Consider the following 12,662-nt stretch of genomic DNA (forward strand, 5'->3'; position numbering starts at 1 on the left):
TTCTCCACAACCCAGCTTCTGTCTGATACACGCAGGATGTGGCCACACTAGCCTCTCTTTTGCAGGGGCTATGGGAGTGCGCCACTTCAGAAGATGCTGTGATACGGGGGGTATGTGTGTGTGTGGATGTGAGTGGCTCACAGAGGGTGTGGGGCTCCTGTTGAGGGTAACCTGGTGATCAGGTAACACCTTTGTCCTGCAGACAAAGGGGGAGGTGGAGCCCAAGGAGTTTAGATTGAAACTGGGAGGTGGGAAGCAGTTAGTCTGGGCTGGGAGGGAGAGAGACAAAGGAGAGGGCAAGGCCCCAGCTCTGGGGGCCCTCAGGGCCTCTTCTCCCCAACATGGATTGGACTGGCTGTCTCTGCCTGCTGTACTGAGTCTTCTGACAGATGCTGTGTCCTGTCAGCTAATAAACCTGCTCTTCTCCTGCTGCTGGATGGGGTGCAGAGCCTGGGGAAGCCTGAAACCCTCCCAGATGTGAATGAGGTAGTGATATGAATATGCAGCAACTCATTTGCACAAAGGCAGCCCCGTGGACTTCAAAAGCTCCACTGGAGCACACAATTGATCAAGTCATTCTGTCTGATTTTGAAAGGCCCCCCTTTTTGTTTACCTTGACACTACCAGCTGGGAAAGGATGCTGTTGTCAGAGTTGCCACCAGCGTGGTGCTCTGCTCTCTCCAACGTATCACTCGGCTGCATGCGTGTGTTCCCTCTGTGTGCTGCCCCGGCTCGGCAGATAGCTGACACAGCAGACTCAAAGAGAACCCCCAATGACCACAGAGTCTAGTAAGGTGCGAAGGCACGTCTGCCAGGTTTATTGCCGTATTGGACACAGTAGTAGTTCCCTGTAGATTTCTTAGTCTAAGTCAGGGCATACTACAAATATGCACCCACAGTCAATGGACTCAGCTCAGTCAGTGGCAGGACTTTCCACTGCCCCCTCAGCCAGACCCAGACCACATCCCAAGATTACATTCTTATACACAGGTACAAACAGCTTACTCATCACTCCTGACATGTTGAGGTACAGCCCTTCTACATAGTCAGGTGCCGCCTCTCACCTTGTACATGGTGGTTTGAACAAACCACTACCCATCATATTACCCTTTTGCCCCTCTCATTGGGATGGGTCAGACTGTTCTTTCTGATCTGTGGAATGTTCCAGGGTCAGGTGTTCTGGTACCATGTTCCTGTTTCAACACAACAAGTAGACAGGTTTCTGCAACATCAACCCTCTTCTTGCCAACTTCTGAGAGCACTGCTTTTCTTTTGCTTACAGATGCACTTTGCTTTCTGTTAGCAAAGATTTGACCATCACTTTGGTTCAGGCCTAAGGCCTCAGGCCTCGGACTAAGCCTCTACTTACTACAGATACTTCACCCCAGGTGGGATTTGAACCCACAATCCTTGGCTTAGAAGGCCAATGCCTTATCCATTAGGCCACTGGGGTACACAAGCAAATGGAAGCAATGAGGGATAAAATTCTCTCTCAAAAATGTACATTTCTCACCTTGGAAGACAAAAAATTTGCTCTTTCTTTGTCTTTGTTCTTTCTTTGTTGTGAATCTGAGAAATGCCCATGCACTAACTCTGCAGTAGCAACAAAGGAGTGACCCACACCCAGCTAGATGTTAAGTTACCATCCCTGGCCATTCACCAGGAAGGGACATGTAGGCAACAGGTTCACAACGGCCATGAAAGGCAGCTGCTCAATGGGCTTGACACCATGAGCTGCCTGGCTCTCACACACCGAGGATCTTTCTGGCACCCAGATGAGCGTGTGAAGAAAGGGACATTGACATGATCATTTCTCCTCTCCTCCTGTACCTACACTGAAGGCAGCAACAATGTTGGAAGGACAAAGAAACTTTTGATGTGGCCTAACTGGAAAAGCATCCCAGAAAGCACAAACTGCTAGAAGTTATGGGGAAGGGAAACCTTCCAATCTGGCTCAGCATGAGCACATTTAGGAATTAGACTGGAATTTCTCTTTTCTTTCTCTTGTAACAGTTCTGGACTCCTGCACCAATACCACCTGGAAACACATGCAACTGATCTTTTTGTGGGGAATAAATGCTTTTTAATGTTTCATCGAAGCTGCTGCAGTTTTGATTGACGTTTGGGGAGTCTATGCAAGGAAACGTGCAGGGAACTGGGCCTGTTGACCTCCTGAGGTCCCTTCCACTTCCAGTATTCTATGAAAGAGACTGGAGGATAGTCACCCCTTTGATTTACTGAGGAACTCATGAAGGAGCTCAGTCTGATAAGAGGGTCTACAGCTGTGTAGTGTAAGCCTTTCATCTGAATGAAACAGCAGCAACCAGGGCCTGTTTCAAAATCTAGGGGTCCCTTTTTCATTTATCTCACATAGAACTGGCTCAAGCCCCCACCCAGGAGCCTGGGAAATTCGCACAGCCCTGGGTGCCTCGCAGGGGCAATGCTTCCCCACTCACAAGCACAGAGTCTGAGTGTAGAAAATGAGCTTTTCATGAACGAGGCAGAAAAGTCATATGGCATAAGCTTGGGAAAATACCACACCCAGAGTTCACAACCAAGCCTCAAGTAAGTGTCCCAGCTCAAGCAGATGGAGCAGTGCCCTTTGCCTCTCAGGCTCAGCAGTCCTATACTGGAAAGAGCCAATCCACACACCCAGATGTTCTCCCTAACCCCTTCAAAAGCCCCTTCTTACAAGTCTTCCCAGTCTGTGCAGGCCCTGACACATCACTTCAGACTTGTCTACACTCACCCCTTCATGAAACTTGAGCATATGAGCAGACAGGAATAAGGGGACTTCGAAGTAGCCGAGGTCCTTTGGAAAAGGATCCCTGTCTGGATGAGTCGAGCAGCCGCGAGCCGCGTCATTGTCGAAGTGCCACAGAAGCCCGCATGCTAATGAGGTGCTGAATATGTAGTTCAAAACAAGACAGGCACAGCAGCAGCTGCTCAGAAGACACCCAGCACTGCAGGTCAGGCGGTCACTCATCAGCACCGCAGTGAAGGGGTATTAGGAATGGGAATGGAGTGAAGGGAATAAAGGGCAGAGACCCTCCCAGCAAAGCAGAGTGAAGCCTCCTGCTAGGTTTCACCTCAGACCCTGCCTATCCCCTCCCTCTTCAGCTGTGAGCAGGGCACACGGCCCATGTTCCCTGGCAGGGGGTAACACCATCTCCACATTCTGCAACGTGCTTCTGACGGAGGGACCCCAGTCTGCTGCCTGCTCCTGAGCTCAGCTGCTCCCAGCTCACCCAGAGCACATGGCCTTGGATCAGCAGCTGCCCTGTCTGCTCTCCTACCCACAGACACAGAGCCCACAGGAGTCACCCCAACTCCAGAACCTTCTGCCTGCTAAATCTGCCCACCAAAAGTGATGCAGACACAACTCACCCCCGTCCCCTCCAGGGGTGTCTCCCTGTCAGGTGCATGGGTCACATGTGCATCACCACGTTCTCTCACCAGAGGCAGCCCAGCCTTGTGGGAGGGCTCTATGGGCATCACTGCCTGCATCACAATGCCACTGCCTGGTGCTGCTGGGGTCTGGCAGCCTGGCTTTGCAGTGCCTGCTGACCTCTGAACAGCTGCTGCTGGCTGGGTCACCTCCCTGGACCCAGAGTTTTGCTGAGCTACATGGGCAGTCTCACCAGATCACACCAGCATGAGCCCTCGAGGGATCTCTGGGCACACCGCCTAGTTCTTCAGCACCAACCAATTGCCCCAACCCCTCCAGCCAGCTCAGCCAAAGACCTAGATCCAGCAGGCATCATGAGTCACCTCGCTTTCTCTCTCGCATTGGATCAGAGAGGGAAGCAGCACAGAGCCCCAACTAAATCATCCCAGCCAGGGTCTGTTCAAGCCAGGACTGGAAAACCTCTAGGGATGAAGATTGCAACACCTGTCTAGGTAAAGCATTGCAGTATTTCACCATCCTCCTGGTGAAATAAAAGCAGCACGACTCAAATACTGGACTGTTACTGCTGTGACCTGCATTTGAAACCAGGTTGCTGCAGCCACAATGCAGAGTACGAACCCCTGTTCGATCACAGCAGGCTGCAGAAGGCCAGGATGGTGCTTTCTTTAACTTTCTCAGGTTTCACCTGACAGTCTGGGACCCAGCACTTGGCCCCAGGCATGGGCAGGGTTCTCGGGTTCCTGATGCACAAGGCAAGGTGAATGCAGCTTTCCCAGCCTGGGACTCAAACCCTGAAACCTCCAAATAAGGTCCTAACCCTGAGAGAGCCGGGCAGGTCACTGAAATAATATAGAAATAACAGACAGCTCTTTGCAAGGCAGTAAACCTCATTCTCCTCCAACAGTGCCAATTCCAAAACAGAGATTTTGGAATGGGGCTGTATAGGCAGGTAATTGGGGCTATTAAAAAATAAGTTATTCAAGAATAGCGTATTCCAAAACTACTCTGCTGTGCAGTGACAGCACCAGCATGGCCTCCAGGGTCTCTACTCACAGACAGGCTGTGTTTGTGCATGGAGGTGCCATTTTGAAATATGTTTTGTTTATTTCAGGGCTGCCTTGTTGCGTGAAGGCGTTATTGTGAACTAGATTATTTTGGAGGAATAATTCTGGAATAAACTCTTCTGAAATAACTCTGCACCTCTCTGGTCAGGGCCTGTCAGCATCATGTAAAGCACCAGAATGTCCACTGTGGCCTGTGACAGCTGCACAGGGGAGGCTGGTGCCAGTGCTGGAAGCTCCTGAGGAGTGGGAGGGGATCTGGTTTGCTTGGCCTGTTCCCTCTGAGGTCACCTGTGCTCCTCCTCCCATTTCACCTCTTCTTATCCCAGCTCTGCCTCTTCCCCTGAGCTCTGCTGCCAGCTGCCTGCTGCTCTCTCCTCCCCTCCCCACAGGCCTCTCCCCATTCCCCAAGGACCACCAGCCAACCCCACCTCTGCAGAGACCCACCCACCCATCCTGTCACCTGTACCTCTCTGCCCCTCTCCTGAGCTCCCATGGCCAAAGCTGCTCATCATGGACTTCCTCCAGGGCCTGCTGCTTGTGCTTCTGCATCCCACCCCCAAGGGCCCTTCCTGTGCCTTCCCCAGCCCTCAGCCCACCAGAGCACCAGCTGGGGGACCTGAGTGAGGAAGCAGAACTCATGCAGGAAGAGAAGCAGGGCAGGCAGGGACTTGCACCACTGGTGAGTTATCTGGGCCTGTGGTGCTGCAGTAGCAGGTGTCCAGGGAGGGAGCCTGTGAGGCCAGAAGGCCTTTGTGGGGAGATGGGGAGGAGAGAAAGCGAATGGAGCTGCTGTAGGGGCTGGTGCCCTTGGCAGAGGGCTCCTGCTGCTCCCTCCTGTGGGAGGTGTGTGTTGCAGAGTTGGGAATCTGGAGATCCTCACCTCCCCCAGGCCCACTCTGCAGCCCTTCCCTCAGCCTCAGGTGGTGACTCTGACTTGCTCCCTGCCAGCCTCTCAGCCTGGTTCCTTCAGCTCTTTTGGGCTTGTGTCCAGAGCAACCACATCAAGGCCAGCAGAAAAGACCTGCCCATGGCCAGCATAGGGCATGAACCCAGAACCTTGGCGTTATTAGCACCACGCTCTGACCAACTGAGCTAAGCAGCCAATTGCAAAAGGGTCTCACACGGGGCCTTTTTGGAAAGGAGCAACAGGCAGCTGCAGGGCCACTGGACTGGGATTTCCTCCCCTCCCCCACCAGCCTGGCCTCCGCTTTCAGACTCTCTCACCCATCCCCCACTGCTCTGAGCCCAGCTTGGAGTTCCCCCAGCCCCGGCTGCCCCTTGCCAGCTGTCCTGGGCCCTGCAGTGGGTCCCTCAGATCCTGTTTCTCCCACCCCTCCCCAGTGCCCTGATCCCCTTGTCCTCTCAGACCCTGCCAACGCCCCCCCCACTGCCCTTTTCCCCTCCTCCCTCAGCCACAAGCCCTGCCCGGGTTCCCCTCACACCTCCCGCCTCTCCCCTGGCACCCGGCCTCCGCCTCCCTCTGCACTGCAGAGTCACCAGCTGAAACCTTGGGCCCTGCCCAGGGGCTGTGTCACAACGTCTCCCACCTGCACAATTCATGTCCACTGCAGGGGTTTTGCTTCCCAGCAGGGTTAGGAAATATTGGTGAGGAAGCAGAAGGAAGCTACAAGAGGGATCTCAGGTGTGTCAGGTCAGCACTGGGGACAGCTGGGGTGAGAGGTGAATTACCACTGGGGTGGGGGCAGAGCTGGGTGTGCCTGGGAGTGAGGCGCCCCCTGTCACACTCTAGTGTGTGCACATGGTGTGCACGGACAGGGCTGGGGGGTTTCTCTGCAGAGGCAGGGCTGGGGCAGGAGCTGCTCCCGCAGACACGGCAGAACAGAGCTCCTGCCGACAGGGAATTGTGTCTGTGTTACAAACGTGCTGGAGGAGCTGGCTGGCACAGGCAGCCCCCAGAACCACAAAGCTGTGAGGCACAGACTCTCTTCTGGCAGCCACAGCAGCACCTTCCCCACACCAATCACAACTGCCTTTTCCTGAGCTCCAGGCTGTGACTAGATTCTTTCCAAAGCTCCTTTTCCATCAGCCTTTACCTTCCCCAGCAGGGAGAGACGTTGCCAGGGGAGGACATACAACAGGGCACCACTGGGCATCTCCTGTTTATGGGGCAGGTATGTTAGCCAGCTAAGCCACAATCGTCTCCTTGTTATGTTACTGCTTCCTGATAGGGAGGTAACTGTGTTCGTCTGTGTCTTAAACCGAAAAACAGCCCTGTAGTACTTGAAAGAAATGTGTTTTCGTGGGGCCAACCCACACGGCTGGACTGCCCACAACACCACCTTCCCATTCCCCAGCACAGACATTGTGCCGGCGGGAAGCTGGAGTTGCTGCCCAACGGACATTGAGGACGGGAGGAGTTAAAATGCTCCTTTCACTTATTGTGCCCTCTGCAGTGTACAGGTCAGAATCCACCAGTCTCCCCTCCTCTCTCCCCACCTGCCCCAGCGCCAGGATCCCACAGGACACTGAGGATGGGAGGAGTTCGGGTTTTCGTGTTTGTTATGTGTCTTTTTTGTTGCAGACCCTTGGGGTGCGTTTGCAGAGGGGGCTGCCAGGGGCAGGACATGAGCCCTGCAGGGCACTGGTGGGTGTGTCTGTGACATCACAAGGGCCTTTGGAAGAACCTCAGATGATTGGTTAAAGGAGGTGGGGAGGTGGTGACCTCACAGACAGTCCAGCACAATGGCCAGGTGGGACAGGCTGCAGGGCTGGGGCCATCGCAGAGACCCCCCAGGGCTTTGCCTCAGGGAGTCTCCTTCTTGAGAGCTCTGCCCTGGAGTCTGGGGAGAGAATTCATGGTGAGGAACGTGAGCGCAAGGAGGATCCTCTTTGGCCCATTCTCCTTTCCCACGACTAACTGCGCTGGACGGCAGCGTCTGTGTGGGGAGGGTCAGATTCTAATCCAGCTGCTGGGGGGCAAAACTGAGAGAGGGAAAACACCAGGTTAAGGTTCTGCCCTCGCCAGTGCTAAATTGTGTCAGCCTTAATGTGTTGTGCCAATATTACTGTGGGTGCATGAAGTGTTTGGGGAGCTGCAGCACCAGTGAGTGGCAAGACCAAGATTTCTTAGTTCTGCATCTACACACAGGAAGCTAATTTCAGACGCAGCCAATGGACACACTATGGCTTATTTCAAATTAGGCTCAAGCCCCTGTCTTAGCAGCCCCTGTTTCCAAATAGCTGCTGTTACTTGTACTTTTACTTGTACAAGGAGGTTTGTTCATTTCAAAATAAGCCGTCCCCTATTTATTTCTGCATTATTTCAAAGCACCTGTTGCCTCGTGCAGAGGATGCAATAGTTATTTTGAAATAACTTTGTTGTGTAGAACCCCCTTATAAATCCAGGGCTGTGACAGGCACAGCAGCAGCTGCTTAGAAGATAACAAGGCGTGCAGGTCAGCTCATCAGCACCCCAGCATCCCAGCATCCCACTCTTTAGCACCCCAGTGAAGGGGCATTAGGAAGGGTAATGGAGTAAAGGGAATAAAGGTCAGGGCTCCTCCCAGCAAAGCAGAGTGAAGCCTCCTGAGCAAGACTCTGGTCTGGTCTCCAGAAGCCATTCAACTTCCTTCATGTCTTTGGACATTGCTGCCTATAGCAGTCCAGCAAAGGGCAAGAGAGGAACACCCAGCATCCCTAGCGCTAAGATGGCTAGCAAGTGCTCGGCCCCTTGGTTTTATGAGAACCATGCGCTACCCACCTAAACTCTCCAAGCTACAGAGAAACAGCTCACAAGGGCCCTTTCAGAAAGGAGCAACAGGCAGCTGTAGGTACAGTGTGGTTCCTGGAGTGAGATTGCTGTCCCTCCCCCACGGATCAGCATCCCACCCAGGCATCCCCACAGCCCCTCCCCCACCACCTTGAACCGCAACCTGGAATCCCGCCCTTAGACTGTCTCCCATTCCCCACAGCCCTGAGCCCTGGCTAGGAATTCCCTCAGACCCTGCTGCCCCTCACCATATGTCCTAGGACCCTGCCAGGTGTCCCCTCAGACCCTGCCTATCCCCTCCCTCTCTTCCCCTGAGCACAACATTAACATGGCCCATGTTCCCTGGCAGAGGGGTAACACCATCAGCCCCTGCTGCAATGTGCTTCCTTTGGAGGGACCCCAGTCTGCTCCCTGCTCCTGAGCTCAGCTGCTCCCAGCTCACTCACAGCACATGGCCTTGGAGCAGCAGCTGCTCTGTCTGCTGTCCCACCCGCAGGGAGCTGTGCAGTGCCAGCCTTGTGGGAGGGGTCTATGGGCATCACAGCCTGCGTCACACTATCACTGCCTGGGGGTGCTGGTGCCTGGCAGCCTGGCTCTGCACTGCCTGGTGTCCTCTGAACAGGTTCCACTGCCTGTGTCGCTTCCCTGGATTCAGAGTTTCACTGATCTACATGGGCAGGTGATATACACGCAACAGGGGTGGCTCTGTGAGCTGCAGAGGTCTGGAGCATGTGGTGCTTTGGCAGATGCTTCACTTCTGAGAGCAGCTGCAGAGGAGATCATGGACAGTCAGTGTCTGTGGGAGGAGGGGTTCACACTGGGGCTCCGGGGCATATTTTTATGCTTTTAATTACTGGCCATGTGTGTGATTTATTTCTAGAGCTGTTTTCAGAGTGCCCCATCTGGGTGTGTTTTCTAGCCAGAGCTGTTAGAAAGCACCTGCCAGCACCCCCAGGCAGTGGCATTGTGATGCAGGCAGGGATTCTCATAGAGCCCTCCCACAAGGCTGGACCTGCACAGCTCCCTTTGCGTGCTGGAACCTCCCCATCCACAGCAGCCAGGCCACTTAGTCAAGAGGCCCCAAGGGCTCACCTGGAGCTTGAAACCGTCACCGTGAGGTTATTATGACCAATGTTGAAACCGCTCAGCCAGCTGGCTGGAACTGGTTTTACAAGTGTCATCTTAGGAAAGGAGTCAGGGGAGCTGCAGGGACATATGGACTCAACAATGAGGTGGCTGGGGCAGAACTTTTCTTTGCCCAGAGGGGAATTAGCTCAAATGGTAGAGCGCTTGCTTAGCATGCAAGAGGTAGTGGGATCGATACCCACATTCTCCAGTACTGACTTTTCCCCCAAGGCAACAGGAGACCCCTCCCCACTTCCTTCTTCTTGGCTGCTCCCCAGGAAGCTCTCCCTCGACAGGGGCATTTGGAAGTGTCTGTGCTCAGCTGTGTGAAAGGGCACAAAAGAGCATTTTGACCATCTTCTCTCCCACCTGCTGTGGGGATTGTGAGCAGTGGGGGAGGGGTAGCCAGCTAATTCCAGAGGCCCCAGTGACCCTGCAGCTGCCTCTTTCTCCTTTCTGAAAGGGCCCTTGTGAGCTGTCACTGTGCAGGCTGGCTCGCTCAGTTGGTGTGAGTATGATTCTCCGAACACCAAGAGTGGGGTCCCAGAAAAAGGGAGGGCCAGAGCGGACAAGGTCTATTCTGTCCACGTGGAAATGGCCCATGATCAGTAGTTGGTATCAAAAGAGTTAAAAACAAGTCAGATCACACAGGGGGATGTGACCCATTGTCAGAGTCTAATGTGGAGCTGTTCACACCCAGGGCAGAGAAGCTGCTTTTGGAAGGAGCCAGCAAATCCCAGTCTCTGTTTAATCCTTGGTTGATGGAGTTAAATTTGCAAATAAATTGCAGCTCAGAGATTTCTCTCTCGATTTGATTTTTAAAATGTCTTTGTTGTAGGACTGCTACTTTTAAATCTGTTAGTGAGTGTCCAGGGAGATTGAAGTGCTCTCCCACAGGTTTGTTTCCATTTCCCTTTCTGAAGTCTGATTTCTGTCCTTTTAGTTTTTCAGATAGAGACTGTCCAGTTTGGCCAATGTAAATTGCAGTGGGGTATTGCTGGTGCACGATGGCATGTATTATATTAGGAGATGTGCAGGTAAAGCAGCCCCTGATGGTATGGTTGCTGTTAGGTCCTGTGAGGATATTCGTGGTGTAGATTTGCGAGAAGAACTGGCAACAAGGTTTGTTGCAGGGCTTGGTTCCCTATTTAGTGTTACTATGTTGTGATCTTCAGTTGGTGGTGAGGAGTTGTTTTAGGTTGGCAGGCTGTCTGTTGGCGAGGACAGACCTGCCTCTCAAGGGCTGTGAGAGTGAAGAGTCATTGTCCAGGATGGTTTGCAGATCATGGATGATGCGTTGGAGAGGTCTAAAGTAGTGGCTGTACGTGAGATGGCCAGTGGTGTTCTCTTGTTTTCCTTGTGAGACCACTTGCAGCAGGTGCCTTCTGGGAACCCTTCTGGCTCTGTCAATCTGTTTCCTCACTTCCTTCAGTGGATATTGTAGTTTGAGGAAAGCTTGGTAAAGGTCTTGTCGATGTTTGTCTCTGATGGAGCAGAGCAAATATGGTTGTGCCTTAGTGCCATGCTGTATACAATGGATCATGTAGTCTCCTCTGGATGGAATCTGGAGCCGTATAGATAAGCAAAGAGGTCTGTGGGTTTTCCGTATGGGGTGGTATTTAAGTGACCATCGCTTATCTGCACAGTTGCAGTAGTGTGCAGGAAGTGGATCACTTTTGTGGACTGGTCCACACTAAGGTTGATGGTGGGGTAGAAAATTGAAATTCTGGTGGAATTCTTCAAGAGCCTCCTTCCCAATCAATGAAGCAGTTGCAGATGTTCTTTCAGCGAGCTTTCTCTATTATTAATCTTAGTGTCTATATTTGCTGTATGGTCCTTTTATCTTTCCCAAATCCCACCTGCTTGCCTGTTAGATGTTCTTTTATTTTTTATCTCAATCTCTCCATCAGTATCATCAGCAGTAGCTTGCCTAGATGACTTGTTAGGACAAACCTTCTGTGCACTGCCTTTCTTGTGTATTGTCGCCAGCACTGTTGTTGTCCATTCCTCAGTGGACTTTCCTTCCTTCCATGCAATCTCACATAGTCAGTGTATTTCCTGACACGTACTTTCTCTGCTGTTTTTGATCATCTCTCGCATGATCTTATTACTCGAGCATTTGTTTTTCTATAGTCGTACCATTACTCTTTCAGATTCTTTCCTTGAAATATCAGATAAAGCTCTGCTATGGGCCCACACCTGACTCCCTGCCAGCCCCAACACTTGGGGCTGCCCAGCTTTGATGGTGTTTGGATCTTATAAGGCACCGGAGGAAGCTCAACTTGTGCTGAGTGGGGTCACACAGACCAGGCAGAGCTGTGAATGACTGAGCCCAGCAGCACCAGCTGAATCTCCCTCCAGGCAGGAGGAAGTGTGAGGAAGGCTTTGGCAAGGAGAAGTCAAGTGCAGCTGGGGTTTGTGTGGCGGGGGTTGGTTGGTTTTGTTTTTGTCTAAAACTCTGATATGTGATGTTTGCTTTTCCTCCAAAGATGAGTTTTGCAAGGCCGAGTGTTGCTCAGGGAGCAAGAAGGCTTGAGTTGAACTCCCTGATGCTCCCGCCACAGAGTGTGTTTGCTGCTCTCCCTGACTTTGTGTTCCCTGTGTTTCTCTTACCATCATATGCCAACAATGCCCAGATGGTTTGTGTATTGGACAGACTTCTAATTCCCTTCAACAAAGGGTTAATGGGCACAAAACAGGAATCTAAACACTCCAGATCCACAAACCAGTTTGTCAACATTTTAATGGAGTGACAATTCTATTAATGACTTAAGAGTATGCATGTTACTGAAAAAAAAAAATCCCACCACTATTCAAAGGGAAACAGCTGAGCTGTCTTTTCTACTCAAATTCGGCACATTGACACATTGTTTGAACTGGGATGGGGATTTTCTGATTCACTAAAGGGGCTTATTTGCATACTTGGCTTAATCTAATTCTTGACCTCCCCCCCACCCCCGGCTTCCACCCCTCTGCTCTGTGATTTGCAAACCTTGATCATTTTTTTCTGACTTGTCCTCCTTGATTATTGTTTTAGGTTCTCCGTGCCTTTAATATCGAGTCTGTTCTGGTATGGCTATGGTCTGCAGAAGTGGGTCTATCCCATCAAAGTTTGCCTCCTAAATTGTTTTCCTTGTCCTTAAAGCGCTACTTGACTGATTTTTGTTTTGACAGAGTGGTTTGTGACCTGTTCCAAGTGGGAAGTTGCTTTCTTCCTTCAGGACTGTGAAGAGAGCTTGGAAATGACCTTGGAAAGGTGAAGTTAGGTGCAGTACTTCTCAGAGCACTGCCTGTGTGTTCCAGGCTGGTTCTGGAGTATGCCCAGTGCCTCCAT

The 12,662-nt window shown here is 52.0% G+C and overlaps 2 non-coding genes across 2 annotated transcripts; one reads left to right on the plus strand and one right to left on the minus strand.

Annotated features, from left to right (window-relative positions):
• Nucleotides 1–1,380: 1,380 nt before the first annotated feature.
• On the minus strand, nucleotides 1,381–1,453 carry TRNAR-UCU (transfer RNA arginine (anticodon UCU)). The gene has a single exon. It is a non-coding gene; the product is annotated as a tRNA-Arg (tRNA).
• Nucleotides 1,454–9,466: 8,013 nt separating this feature from the next.
• Nucleotides 9,467–9,539, plus strand: TRNAA-AGC (transfer RNA alanine (anticodon AGC)). Its single transcript has one exon. It is a non-coding gene; the product is annotated as a tRNA-Ala (tRNA).
• Nucleotides 9,540–12,662: the final 3,123 nt, after the last annotated feature.

The sequence above is a fragment of the Carettochelys insculpta genome, chromosome 33 (genome assembly GCF_033958435.1).
Source record: "Carettochelys insculpta isolate YL-2023 chromosome 33, ASM3395843v1, whole genome shotgun sequence".
In the NCBI taxonomy this organism is placed as follows: Eukaryota; Metazoa; Chordata; order Testudines; family Carettochelyidae; genus Carettochelys; species Carettochelys insculpta.